This window comes from Tamandua tetradactyla, chromosome 9 (genome assembly GCF_023851605.1).
Source record: "Tamandua tetradactyla isolate mTamTet1 chromosome 9, mTamTet1.pri, whole genome shotgun sequence".
In the NCBI taxonomy this organism is placed as follows: domain Eukaryota; kingdom Metazoa; phylum Chordata; class Mammalia; order Pilosa; family Myrmecophagidae; genus Tamandua; species Tamandua tetradactyla.
This window is the reverse complement of record NC_135335.1, coordinates 27,801,601-27,818,375: the sequence shown is the minus strand read 5'-3', so window position 1 is coordinate 27,818,375 and position 16,775 is coordinate 27,801,601. Positions and strand designations below refer to the sequence as shown.

The 16,775-nt window shown below is 36.7% G+C and overlaps 1 protein-coding gene and 1 pseudogene across 4 annotated transcripts in view; one reads left to right on the top strand and one right to left on the bottom strand.

Annotated features, from left to right (window-relative positions):
* Positions 1 to 10,295: 10,295 nt before the first annotated feature.
* LOC143646874 (protein yippee-like 5 pseudogene) lies at positions 10,296 to 14,167 on the bottom strand (annotated as a pseudogene).
* A 320-nt stretch (positions 14,168 to 14,487) lies between these two features.
* LOC143646870 (uncharacterized) overlaps positions 14,488 to 16,775 on the top strand; it is a 110,026-nt gene continuing 107,738 nt past the window's right edge. For all 4 annotated transcript variants that reach the window (XM_077116277.1, XM_077116276.1, XM_077116275.1 and 1 more), the window contains exon 1: positions 14,488 to 14,585. The gene's annotated coding sequence lies outside the window, so the exon portion shown is untranslated. The remainder of the gene's footprint in view (positions 14,586 to 16,775) is intronic.

The following is a 16,775-nucleotide window of genomic DNA, read 5'->3' as shown; positions in this document are numbered from 1 at the left end:
GCAGGACATTTGGTGAGACAAAATAAGCCAGAAACAAAATTAACAATGGTATGGCTACCATTAGAAAATGCTTATAAGAAAACAGGGGCCTAGTTTGCAAAGCTTTTAAAGCAGACACATTAAGTGCAGAGTGGGGATTAATATTTCAGGATTTTGAGAGGTTGTTTCATATATGTAACCTGATATTTAGAGATGAGAACTAAGCCGAACAGGTTGGAGTTAAAGTAATTCATAGCATAGAGGTAAGGAAGACAGCGTCTGTATTTTAGAACCACACAGACTTTGAGACCAATGGAAAAAAGATTTATTTGATCTGGAACTGAAATTTTCTGTAGTGCATAATCTAATTCAGCCTGTCTGTATAGCTCATTTGAACAATCGAAACACAGGAAACACAGAATAAGAAAGAGGTCCTTTAATCCTGTATAGATTATTGTAATGCCTGGAAGCATCCTAGAATATACTAAGCAGATAATCAAAAAGTATTGGCATAGTCCCCAGAGGGAGGGGAGAAAGACTATGAAACTATTAAACCTTACCATCAGGGAAATCCGTGATACTGTGTCAAAACTTAGGGATATCCAAATCAATAAACTATGCCCTCAATCATAAGGCTTACTCTTGTGAAGCTTATGTAGATAGCAAAGAAGCTTAGACTACCTATAGTTATGCCTAAGAGCTACTTCTGGAGGACCTCCTTTGTTGCTTAGATAGGACCTCAGTCTCTCTAAGCCCAACTCTGCAAGTGAGATCATTGCCCTCCCCCCTACATGGGACATGACATCCAGGGGTGAAAGTCTCCCTGGTGACAAGGATGAATACAGGTGGGATCAACAATTCCATCCTGACCAAAACAGGGAAAAGAAGTGTAATTAATAAAGTATCAGTGGCAGAGTTGAGATGGAGTCAAGAGGCTACTCTGGAGCTTTCTCTTATGCAAGCTTCAGGTAGACCTTGCTACCTGTCATAACCTGCCAACCCCCAACCAGGACCATTCCAGCCAATCCTAAAGAACACCTAGGGCAATTTATAAGATTCCATAAGGGTTCCAGGCACTAGAGTAACTTTCCAGAAACCTACAGCCTCCAGATGGGTCTCTAGTCCAGGTAAGTCCTGAAACCTAGCCCAGCCTCTCCAGAACATCAGATAGTTCCATCTCCCTACCCTATATCAGTGACAGACCCTTCCAATATCAAAAATTTAGAATTGCCATAGCCCAAACACCCCTAAAGAGTGGTATGGAAAAATCAAAGGTGATGGTGGAATTATAGAAGATAGAACTTAACAAATGAGTATGAATGCTGAATCATTAAATTGATATCTCCTTTAGGCGCCAGTATTTTAGAGCAGCTATAAGTAAAAACCTAAAATTGTGAAATTGTAACCCATGTCGAACTCTGAAATATGTTCTTCAACTAATTGTGGTGCTGTGCTTTGAAGTTTATAGCTTTTATGTATATATGTTATTTTTTTTTCACAAAAAAAGAAGGAAAAAAAGTCAATTGTGATGATAAAAAAGTATTTAAGCCCTCTGGCCTCCTATATTCTAGAGCAGCTAGAAGGAAAAATATGAGAGGATGGTATGGTAGCCCATGACAGACTCTGAGATCTGTCCTGTAATGACTTTTTGAAGAGTGTTTTGAAAACTATTGCTTTTTTATTTCTTTGCTTTGTATATACTATACAATATACTATACTATACAATAAAAAAAAGTGAAAAAAATTTTTTAAAAAATCAGTGGCCATAGATAAGAGGATCAGCTTCTGACTCTCAATTGAATTCAGTTGGTCAGTACAGCATCATGCTGTTTTGATCACTGTGTATTGATGTCAGGAAGTATGTGACCTCCAAGTTCATTGTTCTTTCTCAAAGTGTTTTTAGCTGTTTGAGGCACCTTGCCCTTCCAGATAAAGTTGATTATTGGTTTTTCTGTTTCTGCAAAGGAAGCTGTTAGGATTTGGTTGGTATTGTGTTGAATCTGTTATCAATTTGGGTAGAATTGACATCTTAACAGCATTTAGCCTTCCAATCAATCCATGAACATGGAAGGTCTTTCTATTTAGTTACAGCTTTGATTCTTTTTTAGCAATGTTTTGTAATTTTCTGTATACAAATTTGAAAGTGTTGTATACCACAGAAAAGCCATGTTATTTAATCCTGATTCAATATCAAATTGAGATCTTTTTTATTAAGTTCTTTCCATGGAGATGTGACACTTACAGCAATTACATTGATTCCTGAGCCTTAAATCTTATTTCTAAATTCAAAGATTTTGTGCACTCTGTGTATTACCTGGCATTTCCCTGGAACTTTGGGTTCTTGTGTGACGCCTAAGACTCAGAATTGGAGTTCTGCCACTCAGAAAGTCAGTGTTACTTTGTACAGTAACTGTTAAAGAGGCCAAAAAAGAGATCAGATTTCAATTAGAGATAAGAACGAAGCTGATCTTGTTGGGTCTAACATAAACCAGAATGCATGTTAAAGGATGGTATTGTCTGTATTTTAGAACTTCACCTACTATATGAGACCAAAGGAAAAGATGTTTATTTTGTACAAAACTTAAATTTTCTGTACCCCACATTCTGACTTAACCTGTCTGGCCAGTTCTTTTAAACAACCTAAACACGTGGAGCCTAGAACTGGGAATGAGATCTTGTAGTTCTGTATAGCTTAATGTAATGCCCAGATACATTCCAGCGTATGTTGGGCAGATAATTAAAAGTTATTGGCAGGATCCCTTGAGAGACTGGAGAAAAAAATATAGAACTATTAAACTTCCCCACCTGGGAAATCCCTGATATTCTGTTTAATATTAGGGACTTCAAAGTTAATAGGCCAAGTCTTGATCTTGAAGCTTTCTCTTATGAAACTTATTTCTCTAATGGAAAAGCTAAGCCTACCTACAATCATGCCTAAGAGTCACAGAGAACTTCTGTTGCTCAGATGTAGCCTCTCCCTAAGTCAAGCTCTACAGATAAACTCATTTCCCTCCCCTCTACATGGGATATAACTTGCAGCAGTGTAAGTCTCCCTAACAACGTGGGACATGACTCCCAGGGATGAGCCTGTTCTTGGTATCATGGGATTGACAATGCCTACCTGACCAAAGGGGGAAAAAAATGTAACAAAATAAGGTGTCAGTGGCTAAGAGACATTCAAATAGAGTTGAGAGGCTATTCTGGGAGTTACTCTTATACATGCTTTAGCTAGATATTGCTAATTGCCACGGTATGCCAACCCCCAATGAACAGTAGCCAGAATACCCAGGTCTCTTTCTGAGGCTCTATAAAAGGTTCACTCACAAAGTTTACTTTTCAGAAATAAAAGTTCCAGAATGTTTCTATCCCTTATAAGCCCTGAAATGCAGAGACACCAGTCTCTCCAAGAACATCAGCTAGTTGCCCCCCTTCCCCATAAGGTTAACTCCCCTTTCAAAACGAAGAAGTTAGAATGATCATTGCCCAAATATCCCTGAAGATTGGGAGGGTGCTCAAATGAGAAGGAGGAGTTGTAACAGAGAAAATATGATTTATTGAATGATTGTGACTGCTGAATCATTATGTTAATATTTATTGTTGATCTCTGGTGTATTAGAACAGCTAGAAGGAAGTACCTGAAATCGTAGAACTATAACTTATGCCATACTTTGAAATGTGCTTTATAGCTACTTGTTAAACTGTACTTAGAAATTTATCATTTTTCTGCATATATGTTATATTTCAAATTTAAAATGTTAATAACTATTTATCCTAATATGCTTCCTGATATGAAGTCTGCTGTGTCTGAAATTAATATAGCTAAAGAAACTTTCTTTAGGTTAGTGTATTCATGTGTTAGTTTGCAAGCTGCCAGAATGTGATATACCTGAAACGGAAAGTCTTTTAAAAAGGGGAATTTATTAAGTTGCAAGTTTTTAGTTCTGAGGCTTTGAAAATGTCCAAATTAAGGCAAGGCTATAAAAATGTCCAAAGTAAAGCATCCAGGTAAAGATATCTTGGTTCAAGAAGGCTGATGATGTTCAGGGTTTCTCTCTGAACTGGAAAGGTACATGGCAATGTCTGCTAGCTTTCTTTCCTCATTTCATAAGGCTTCCCCAGGGGTGTTTTCTTTCTTCATTTCCAGCAGTCTCTGGCTGCATGGGCTCTGTTGGTTCTCATGGTTCTGAAGCTTTTTTCACATTTAGTCCAGTGCTATAAATTTTATTTTTAGATTTTGAGAGGCTATGCTATATAACCTGATATTTCCCTGGTTTCAGTACCTGTGTAACTCCTAAGACTCAGAGTAGGAGTTCTGCATGTATAAAAGTCAGCCTTGCCACATAAAACAACTGTTAAAGAAATTGAAAAAGAGATCAGGCTTTAATTAGAGATAAGAACAAAGCTGATCGGGTCAGGAATAAGGTAAGTCAGAACACAGGGGTATGGAAGACATTGTGTATGTTTGTATATTTTAGAACTTTACCTACTCTGTGAGACCAAAGGAAGAGATGTTTATTTTGTCCAAAACCTAAACCTTCTGAGCCTGGCCCTGGCACTGTAGGATTGACAATGCCTTCCTGACCAAAAGGGGGAAAGAATTGTGACAAATAAGGTATCAGTGAGTGAGGGAGTTCAAATAGAGTTGAGAGGTTACTCTGGAGGCTACTCTTAGTCATGTTTACCTATATATTGCTACTTATCATGGTTTGCCAAACCCAATCAAAATCATCCTGCCAACCCTAGAGAACACCTAGGGCTTAATCCAAGATTGTATAAAGGTTCCATGCGCTAGGATTACTTTCCAGAAATCTATACCCCTAGATGGGTTCCTAGGTCAGATAAGTTCTGAAACCCAGAGGGTCCAGCCTTTGCAGAACATTACTAGTTCCATTCCCCACCCCATATTATTGACAGCCCTTTCCAATGTGAAAAATTTTAAGTGGGATAGCCAAAATACCCCTAAAAGATTGGGGACATATTAAAGGAGAAGGTGGAGTTATAAGAGAGAAAATAGAATTTAACAAATGAGTATGACTGCTGAATCATATTGATATTTCTTTTAGTCTCCAGTGTTTTGGAGCACTTAGAAGGAAAAACATAAGATATAGAACTGTAACCCATACCAAACTCTGAAATCTGTTGTAGAAGTAATTGTTGTAGTGTGCTTTGAAATTTACTGCTTTTTTGGTATATGTCATTTTTCACAAAAAATAAAAATGAATAAAACTTTAGAAGAATCTGAGTATAGGACCCAGGCAGTGAATTTGTTAAGTCTCCCAGAAGTTTTCAGTGTGCAGGCAGTTTTAGACATCCATTTGCTTAGCATATGTAATGCAATATGAGGAACTTCTGCATTATATAAGTGAAAGGTCATAAGAAAATATTTGCATATTTTTTCATAAAATAAAAATTATTTTCATATACACATCAGAATAGTCTTATGTATCTCTGTTTTTCTAGCAAAATTTACAACCATGTCTACCTTTTTAGATCCATTCAAACTAGGGAATTAATAATAGTGAATTCCAATCAAATATAAATTCAAATGCTTAGTAAGAAAATGAAGCCTGTAGTACACTGTAGTAGGTATTTAAATTTTAACTATATCTCTGCAAAAAATGGGCTTCCCTCTATCTTGGGACAGTTAGTAAACATCTTTAACAAGTTCTAGCAAGTACTATATGGCCTCTGCCCCATCACTTCCCTCCCTGATCTTCCATCTCAGTATTTGATTTTTGTAACATTAATGTTTCATTTTTGTCATATTTATTTCCATCACAAATTTTCATAGTTTTCATCTTTTCTTTATTTTTAATCCTACCCTTCTTTCAAGGAATTCTAATTCTTTGTCCAGGATTTCTAATTTCCTTTTTGTATCTCCAGGACTTGTGTATTTTCTGTTATAAAGAATGTGCTGCAGATAATTATATAATTAGCTTTTAAAAGTGTCCTTTGTTTTCTAACATAGTATAAGGCTTTAATTTTTATTTATCTTGTGAATCCAATGAAGGTGAACAGGAAGTGCCCCATAAAAATGAAACCCTGATTAGGTTCAATATCTGTGCAGTCAGGGTTTGTTCCCTGAAATGTATCACTCAGATTTATTAAATGTTTTCCCTTTATGCAAAGAGAATACAGATAGAGGTTGAATTCTCCTGTAGGAATTGAAGCCGAATAGTTCAGAACTTAGCAAATCATACTATTCTGTGGAACTTGGCTATTCATATTAGTGATTAATTTTAGTTCTGAAGAAATAGGAAAGAGGACTTCAATTGGAGACAGTTTAATCAGGGGTAACTTGCCCCCTTCAATGAGAAACAAAGAGTGTTAATCGGTATAAATGTAGGAAGAATTGTAGAAATTAAATCATTCATCTGATTATAGTGAGTTTAATCTGTCTGCTTAAAGAAATGTGAAATGCGAAAGTACATGTAGTTGAAAAATTGTGGGACTTGAAGTGATTATAGAAGGTGGAAAAATGATTCAGTTATCAAGATATATCTGAAAGTACTAAGAATCATGACTACATTTCATCGTAAAGCAATAGCTAAGTAATTTGCTGTCAGATGCAGTAATGGACACCATCTATGGAGGCAGATGTGATAAATGCTCAGATGTTTATTGGCTTATGGGATAAATACAGAGACATCAGAAATATTATTCTCAAGATGTATATGGTATGTTAACCTTTATCATAATAGCTAGTATAAGGATTAAACTTTTTAAAAATATATGATTCTAAATACAAGAACATAAAAAATATTGCTCTCAGGATGTATGTGGTGTTAGTTAACCTTTGTCATAAGAGCTAGTATGAGGATTAAACTTTTTAAAAATACATGATTCTCCAAGTATATTTCATATAACTATTTTTTTTCTTTGGATTTCAGGTACAAATGGTAAGTTAATCCTGTCTATTTATGGCACATTTTCATTGTTTTTCCTTGAATAATGGATAAATTATTAATGATATTTTAGAGAAGAATTTACATTATACACATCTTTTCAACATGTATAAATAATGAAATGTGGAATGTTGCAGCTGATGATGATTAATAAGAGAAAAGATTTGTTACCACTTCATGAAAATGTCAGACCAAACAAATAAATTTCCTCATAAATCTCTTCATTATGTATCTTCTGAGTCCCCTTATCCTATGAGGATTGTAGGACATGATCATGATATTATATTCTCCTGCTGTATTCTGATGCAGGAGGTTTTTGTGATTAGATTTGCATGATGGGAGCCGTTGATCCCTCTGAATTGTTCGAGACTTTGAATAGTTCAACCCCACTTTGTTTCTTGGCTGATATCCAAGTCCATTGGATTGAGATCTAGAATTCATTGTTGAGGGAATTATATTGTTATACATCACATGTGACAAAACCAAGATGATTTAGGACAGTGTACCCAGAAGAGTATGTGTAAGTTAGAGCAGGTTGGGAAAGTCCAGAGGACAGAGAGAACCAGTGCTAGTGCATCAACCAAGAATAATTATGTCTGAGAAATTCCAGACAGCATTCTCTGATGGTAGAGACCTAATACCAGATGAGACATGGTTCATGAATTCTTGTGTTTTGGAATCAGGGAGGAAATTAAAAGTCTCTGAACAACATGGGATAAATAATACAATTCATTGATTTTCATGTTCTTATTTATAAAATGAAGATATTCATATCTTCACTATTTACTAAAGAAACCAGGCCGTCCCATGTCTTCATCCTGGGAAAGACTGCCCCCTATTTTTCTTTAAGCACACTTCATGTTCCTCTTAATTGGCCTGGGTGTACTCCCAGGTGAAGGGTTTGGGATTCATGACACAGGAATCTGGAAATTGTAGTCAAAACTTGAGTCAGGGCTTGTTTACTTTCTCAGCTTTGCTCACCTACTGCTTATCTGATTTTGAGTGAAAATTCAGAGAAAGACAGTTGTCAGCTGACCTATTGACAGTGCCACCACAGGTGAGTAGGGAATTGTTATTTAACTGAAGTTACAAAACTATTGCTAGTAGTTGGGGAAGTATGCACATTTTGAAATATTCAAAAAAAGAAAATATAATTTTCCTTAAAAACTTCATTTGCCCAACTTCAGTTTTTTTAAATCAATTTTATTCAGATTTTATGAATGGATACAATGTATAGAAGCATTGTTCCCTTAGGTAAAATAAAATTTATGGCACAATAAAAAGTTTTCAAGATTTGAAGAGACCAGAAGCAATGAAGGGGCTTCTTTTAATCTTGAACAGCAAAGTGAAGTGAAGATAAGAGGGACAATGAAAACTGGTATTGTAGGGCCTACAATATTTTAAGAATGGGTGGTCTCCTACCACAGGAATCATCAGACTAGAGCCAAAATACGAACTTCTCAAGGTTCCCTGACTTATGATCCCAAACCAGCTGTATTTGACATTATCACAAACAATTGAGTTATCTAGAGTTGAGCATGGCATCACTTACTGATCCAAAGTTCTTTCTGAAACCTGTTCAGTTCTCCAGTATTCTAGATATTGCTTCAAAGTCCTTTGTCATTTTGATGAATAAACCAGTCAATTGAATTTAGATAGGAAGCCCTTCACTTATTAGTACATTGGGTCAGTACATGTATAACATAATATTAAATTTTTTTGGAAATGAGAGGAAAGTGAGATCATCCATACACAGAAATAATCTAACCATATTAATTTTTTTTCTGCAAAGCAAGATATGCTTTATTGCAGTCACATATGCACACCAGTGCTGTAGCTAAGTTATGCTACTAGGAATCTGCATATAATTGAAGACCAGTTTATGCAAACAAATGGAAATGAAGCCAGTTTCTTAATACTTTAAGATTGAATAATTGGTAAAAGGAGGATGAGAATAATCTGTATCCACTTGTCTCAAATGCAATATTATACTTCAGCAGAGATGTATGTCTCTAACCAAAAGAGCACAAAGGCAAGTAAGAGGAAGTTAATCTTAACTGTACTCAGAAGTCACTTCTAATAGCAAAGATAGGAAGATTTCAGTAATTAATTTGAGGCACATTTCCTTTCTAGACAAAGACCTAGAAAATAGAGCACCCAAAATTCCATTCATCCATTTAAATTATTAGCCAACCTTAAGGCCATTTATTCCATTGGAAGCAAATACTAGAATATCTAAAAGTACTTGGGTAAAGAGACATTTATATTTTAATACTTTATAAGGTCATAAATTTTGGGCTCAAATAACAGCCCTGAGTCAAATTTGACTGAGGGGACCAGTTCCCTGAGGAGACCAATGTACACTTTCAATTTCAATAGCTCAGAGTCTAAGTGAAGATCTGAAAAAATGCTAATGTGAGAGATCTAGTCTATCATGAAACTATTAGGCCCTACAGACTGCCAAAATCAAAGTAAAACTGAGGGGGAGATATTTAAATGCTTTGTAAAGTAATGTTTTTAGACAGGCTGATTTCGTTTCCCCCTTCTTTTAAAACAGATGCAGAAGTTTCTGTTCCCAGAAACTTCAGGTATTTATGTGATACCTGAGACTCAGAGTTAGAGCTCTGAAGCTATGAAAGTCAGTCTTACCCCATACAGCAACTGTTTAAAAACCTGAAAAAGTGAGCAGTCTTTGATTAGAGATATAAATGAAGCTTATCTAGGTAGGACTAAGGTGAATTAGAATACAGGGTAAAGGATGATATAGTCCATATTTTAAAACTTCTGTGTGAGACCAAAGGTAGAGATGTTTATTCTGTGCAAAATTTATATTTTGGATAGTGAAATACCTAATTTATCTTGTACAGTTAGTTTAGTTGGACACCATAAGTACATGGAATCTTGAATAGGGCATAAGATTTTGTTGATTTGTACAGGTTACTGTGATGCCCCGATATATCGGAGAATAATTTGGGCAGTGAATAAAAAAAAGTATTTGCAAAGTCCCCTAGGGGAACTGGGGAGAAAGGAGGAAATATTCAGCCTCCCCACTTAGGGAATTCCTGATATTCTCACAAGCAGTGGGGACAATCAAATTAGTAGGCTGAGCCCTCCCTTATGAATCTTATTCCTGAAAAGAGAAGCTAAGCCTACTTATAATTATGGCTAAGAGTCAGCCCCAGAGAACCTCTTTTGTTGCTCAGATGTGGCCTCTGTCTCTCTAAGCCAACTCAGCAGGTGAACTCACTGCTCTCCCCTTTACATGGGACATGACTCCCTGGGGTGCACATCTCCCTGGCAAGGTAGACAGGATACCCGGGGTGAGCTGCAACCTGACATCATGGGCTTGAGAAAGCCTTCACCAAAAGAGGAAAGAGACAAATAAGACAAAATAAAGTTTCATTGGTTGAGAGATTTCACACAGGATCGAGATGCTATCCTGGAGGTTATTCTTATGCATTATATAGATGTCCTTTTTAAGTTTATGGTGTATTGGAGTGGTTGGAGGTTTTGAAATACTTGGAAGTGTTGAGCTGTATTCCAGTAGCCTTGATTCTTTTTTTCTTTTAAACTTTTTTGTTCTATAATATATACACAAAGCAAGAAAGAAAAAGCAATAGTTCTCAAAGCACTCTTCAACTAGTAGTTACAGGACCGATCCCAGAGTTTGTCATGGAGTACCATATGATTCTCTCAGATTTTTCCTCCTTGCTGCTCCAGAATATAGGAGGCTAGCTAGAGGCTTAAATATTTTTTTTATCATCATGATCAACTTTTTTCTTTCTTTTTTGTGAAAAATAAAATATATACAAAAAAGCAGTAGATTTCAAAGCACAGCACCACAATTAGTTGTAGAACATATTTCAGAGTTTGGCATAGGTTACAGTTCCACAATTTTAGGTTGTTACTCCTAGCTGCTCTAAGATACTGGAGTCTAAAAGAGATATCAATTTAATGATTCAGCAATCATATTCATTTGTTAAATCCTGTCTTCTCTGTATGACTCCACCATCATCTTTGATCTTTCCATCCCTCTCTTTAGGGGTGTTTGGGCTATGGCTATTCTAACTTTTTCATGTTGGAAGGGTCTGTCAGTAATATGGAATAGGGAGATGGAACTAACTGATGTTCTGGAGAGGCTGTGCCCTCTAGGTTTCAGGACTTATTTGGTCCAGGGACCCTTCTGGAGGTTGTAGGTTTCTGGAAAGTTACACTAGTGCGTGGAACCTTTGTGAAATCTTACATATTGCCCTATGTGTTCCTTAGGATTGGCTGGAATGGTCCTGGTTGGGGTTTGAGAGGTTATGATAGGTAGCAATGTCCAACTGAAGCTTGCATAAGAGCATCCTCCAGAGTAGCCTCTCAACTCTATTTGAACTCTCTGGGCCATTGATACTTTATTGGTTCCACTTCTTTTACCCCTTTTGGTCAGGATGGAATTGTTGATCCCACTGTGCCAGGTCAGGATTCATTCCTGGGATTCATCTCCCACATCACCAGGGAGACTTTCACCCCTGGATGTCATGTCCCATGTAGAGGGGAGGGCAGTGATTTCACTTGCAGAAGTTGGGCTTAGAGAGAGTGAGGTCATATCTGAACAACAAAGGAGGTCCTCCAGAAGTAACTTTTAAGCAAACCTCTGGGTAGGCTAAGCTTACCCACTACCTACATAAGCGTCACATCTTATGAAGACGATTGTGTAACAGCATAGCTTTTACGGTGTGTCCATGTGATTGTGAAAACCTTATGTTTGATGCTCCTTTTATCCAAAGAATGGACAGATGACCAAAAAGATAAGGAAACATAAGTAAATAAATAATAGGGGGGAATAAAGGGTAAAAAAATTGGGTAGATTGAAATATTGGTGGTCAGTGAGAGGGCAGGAGGGGTAAGGAGCATGGGATGCATCAGTTTTTTCTTTTTTTCTTTTTCTGGAGTAATGCAATGTTTAGTTTAGAGAGGAAAAGAAACACAACTATGAAAATTACTTACCAAATACTCCTCTCTTTTAAAAAGTGATTTTATAAGTAACAGAGGACCAAATACATCTAACTGTTACTTTATTTATATTATGATGCTTAAGTTACGTGAAATAAAAATACAACCAGTGGTTCTGCTGCATTTCAGAAAAACTTTCAAATCAACACTATGTGGTGACAAATAATTAGGAACTGTGACATCTTTGGTTAAGACTGAAAGAAGAATGGGCTCTGTTGCTGTGGTTCATCTCTAACAAGAATATGATGTAGTGGCCACACAAGCTATACTAACACTGAACCTTTAGCACTGGTTACAAATTCAGGTCTCTTCTGAAGCTAGGAAATCAGGTGAAATAACGGTTTTAAAAAAATTAAATGAAGTCCAAATAAGTTTAAAAACATGGGCTTGACATATTTTCCTCTCAAAGTTTACATGAGATACACTTTTTTTCATCCTCATAGCCCAGGTTTTTTCCACACGTAGCCCATAATATAGCTGCAGATAGACTATTCTGCCTCAAAATGTAAACATTGGGCACAAAATAAAGTAATAGTATCTGCCCAATATTCTCTCTACACACAGCTATTAGATAGGAAATAGAAAAATTTTTAAAAAAGGTTCCATCTTACATTCTCATAAACTCGTCTCAGTTTATGACTTCTAACCCAGATGCTAAGGTCACAATGTTTGTAGGTAGATTTTCATTTTCAGTGTAGGAAAAGATGGTATTTATCGCTTTTTCTTCAGGAGTTACCAGTTGGTACATGCTCCTCAAAGCCCTCACTCTCTCAGACTAGAGCACATTCCAGGGTCACACAACCTTCTTTATAACCCTGGCTGTCTTCATTGCAAAGTCATAGATCCAACCCAGTTTGCTTTTGCAGTTTGCACAGCTCACATCTTGAACCATGTGGTGGCCAGTGAGCATGGCCTGGTCTTGAATTTCACTGTACTGTAGATTAATTGCTGTGTTAAAAAGAAATGCTCTGCCAGTGCTATCTGTGAAACGAATAGAGATGAGTTCTAAGTGGTTTGTCAGGATTGTATCGCAGTTTTCCCAAGAGAACAGACAGGTACCACCAATATGATCAAGAAAAATTCTGCCCATTTTTATACTTGAAGTTCTAAAAACCCTGAGAGGCCAAGATCCTCAGCTCCCAGTGTCTCTTCATTCCCAGGTTGGGATGAAGCCCTTCCACTGCCCAAAGTTTCCAGGTTTAGTCAGGCCCTAGCCTTGGCCCTGCCTCCCCCTAATTTGGCCTCAGCATCAATCACCCGCTGTAGCTCCACCCCTCATAGCAGTGTTACCATAGTCATTTTTTAAATGTCTTATATCATGGATGTTCTTGCCTTATGATGAGTTTATTTAAAATTGGTAGGAAAGAGTATTTACTCACAGATGCTCTAGAGCAGGTATTAAAATCAGCATCCAGAAGTCATAATTAGGAAGCTGTTGGGAATTTTCCAAGTGTATATCACACCACATGTCATGATATTCCTTTACAATGGAGTGTATGTATTCAGATTGTCTATGTAGCTATGAGTGTATCTGAAAGGTAGATGACAGTTCAGTATTGAGTGAACTTACTTGAAAGCCAAACATTTTCAACTTTATATTCAGTGTCTGCTTCATCAGTACTATCATTTTGAGCTTCAAGACTTTGGTAAGGATGGCTTTGATGAACCCCAGTTTCTGTGATATTTTAGGAATTAATAACCTTCAAAGATGTAACAGTAGACTTCACCCAAGACGAGTGGGCATTGCTAGATATATCCCAGAGAAAGCTGTTCAGAGAGGTGATGCTGGAGAATATCAACCATCTGGTCTCAGTAGGTGAGTCTCTGACAATTTATTGTTGATATGTATCTAACCTATCTACTATTCACATATGTATCTATCATTTTCATATATCATCTCCTATTTTATTTATTTCAAGTATTTAGGTCAGCTTCTTCATATAGTTGTATAACCTTTTTATATTTTTTATGTTTTCATATTTTATATAAAGTATACATTTATTTTATAACACATGCAACCACTCAGATGAGATGTTTTCTCAACTTTTACTTACATCTACTTCACAACCATATAATTTAATCTTTTTGATAACACCTTAATGTCTTTCTTGAATCTCAATCTCTAGCCCCTCAGAGCTGTGTTGGGAAGTCTGAATAATTTTTGAGTGGAAAAATAAGTGACTAAACATTTTGTAGTAATAATTATTTTGCTCTAAGGGCTATGGTGAAGCCTCAGAACATAATAGTAAAAACACCACATACCGTTTTTCTTGTAGAATTTAGATTGCTTTAGTGACGTTTATTCTTATTGGATTATTCTTGAAAATAATAACTGTGGAAACAGAATATCTCCTTGTTTAGAATATTGAGGTTTCTGCAGTCTCTCTTTGAACTTGTGCATGGGCAGGAACAACCTGACATTCCCACTCTAATGGGAACAAGGTCAAGAGTTACACTTTTGCTGTGAAATATTACCAGTGTTCTGTGTTGAAAGTAATTGTCTTGCTGAGCTTCAGTGCTTACCTTTTTCTTTGGTACCTGCCATGGACTTGATAAGGTACTATTAACCTTTAACTCAAAATCCAAGTATTTTTTTCCTACAAACAGGGTGTCATGTCTGCAAATCAGATGTGCTTTCCCAATTGGCACATGGAGAGGAAGCGTGGAGAGAAGGAATGGGATTTATCCAAACACAGAGTTCAGGTGAGTCTAGGAACCCGTGCATCAGTAGTGGAGGGGCTTCATTAGTTATTGTGTAGGTCCTTGGGAATATCAACTTCAGGTTTCCTTAACTGAGTTTTGATTTTTGAAATGTATGCAAGGATACTGAGGAAAGTTTCTTCATATGTAGTCATTATTCTATATACTTATCAAGCTCTATTCAAATGGCTTTGACTTTGGGAAAGGGATATTCCTGTACTATTGGAATTATTCATATAAGCAGCCTTGTCCTGGTTTTACTCTTGCAAGATTTTCTCCCTTTTTGTACCTCCCTGGCATGCCAATTTCTTTTTTTGTTGTTTTTGTTTTTCTCTCTCTTTTTTTTTTTTTGCCAGTTTCTTTTTATTTTTCTCATACTTCAGTCCTGAAAATCTTCTTGATTTTTAATGTCATATAATGTTTTCTTCTGCCTTTTGTGTTCCTTAATTTGATATTCTTTCCCAGCCAGGTGTCAAAAATATATTCACAGGGATATTTGAGACTTTCTAACATTTTCATTCCCATAGTGCTTCTCTTAACAATTTATTGTATTTTTCCCCAAATAATTATAGGCAGGAAAAGTGCCGATGAATGCCATACCTGTGGGAAAACCTTCAGTCACTATTCTTATCTTAGATATCATGAAAGAGCACACACTGGAGAGAAACCCCATAAATGCCATCTATGTGAGAAAACCTTCGGTCAATATTCTTATCTTAGACGACATGTGAGAACACACACTGGTGAGAAACCCTATGAATGCCATACCTGTAGGAAAGCCTTCATTTGTTGCTCTGCCCTCAGACAACATGAGAGAACTCACACTGGAGAGAAACCCTATGAATGTAATCTATGTGGGAAAGCGTTCAGCCAATCTTCTCATCTTCAAAAACATGAGAGAACTCATACTGGGGAGAAACCTTATGAATGCCATACCTGTGGGAAAACTTTCAGTCATTATTCTTATCTTAAACAACATGAGAGAGCACATACTGGAGAGAAATCTCATAAATGCCATCAGTGTGGGAAAACCTTCAGTCAGTATGCTTACCTTCGACGACATGAGAGGACACATACTAGAGAGAAACCCTATGAATGCTATACCTGTGGGAAAACCTTTAGTCAATATTCTTACCTCAGACAACATGAGAAAGCACACTCTGGAGAGAAACCCTATGAATGCCATACCTGTGGGAAAGCCTTCATTCATTATTCTGCCCTCAGACAACATGAGAGAACTCACACTGGAGAGAAGCCCTATGAGTGTAATCTATGTGGCAAAGCCTTCAGTCAGTCTTCTCATCTTCGAAGACATGAGAGAACTCACACTGGGTAGAGTGATCATCTGTGTCGGAGAGCAATGAGTGTCATCTGTGCAGGAGAGCTTTCACTCAAAATTCTGCCCTCAGGCATCATGAGAGAATCCACAGTGGGCAAAAGCCACTAGAATATAATTTATGCAGAAAAATGTTAATTTTTATAATCGCAGACAACATGAAATTATTCAAACTTGAGAAAAGCTATGAGTGTGATCAGTGCAGGAAAGCTTTAAGTCAATATTCTGACATTAGATGGAATCACAGAACTCACACTACATATATGTTGAATGAAGAAGAGATTACAACCATAGCTTTAACCTTTAAGCACAGAAGAGAGCTCACATACTGAAGAAACACTTTGTAATCAATATGGTAGTGCCTTTGCCATCCATACTGTTACAGTTATGGAAATTCACACCAGACAATCTGTATGAATGTCATCTGTGTAGCATATTACATCTTAACAGATATGTGGTTTCCAAATATTGTCTTCCATTTCATAGGCTGCCTTGTAACTCTCTTGAGAAAATCCTTTGAGATGCGAAAGTATTCAGCTTTGAGGAGATCCCATTCATCTCTTTCTTCTTTCATTGTTTGCACTTTGGGTGTAAGATGTAGGAAACCACCCTTGCCACAGATCTTTAAGATATTTCCCTACATTTTCTTCTAAAAGTTTTGTGATCTTAGCTCTAATGCTTAGGTCTTTCATTCATTTCAAGTTAATTTTTGTATAAGACGTCAGATATGGATCCTCTTTCAGTCTTCTTGATAGGGATATCCAGTTCTCCATGTTGTTGAAGATACTTCTCTGTCCTAATTGAGTTGACTTCAACACCTTATCAAAAATCAGTTGTCCAAGACCCTCAGGCCAGCC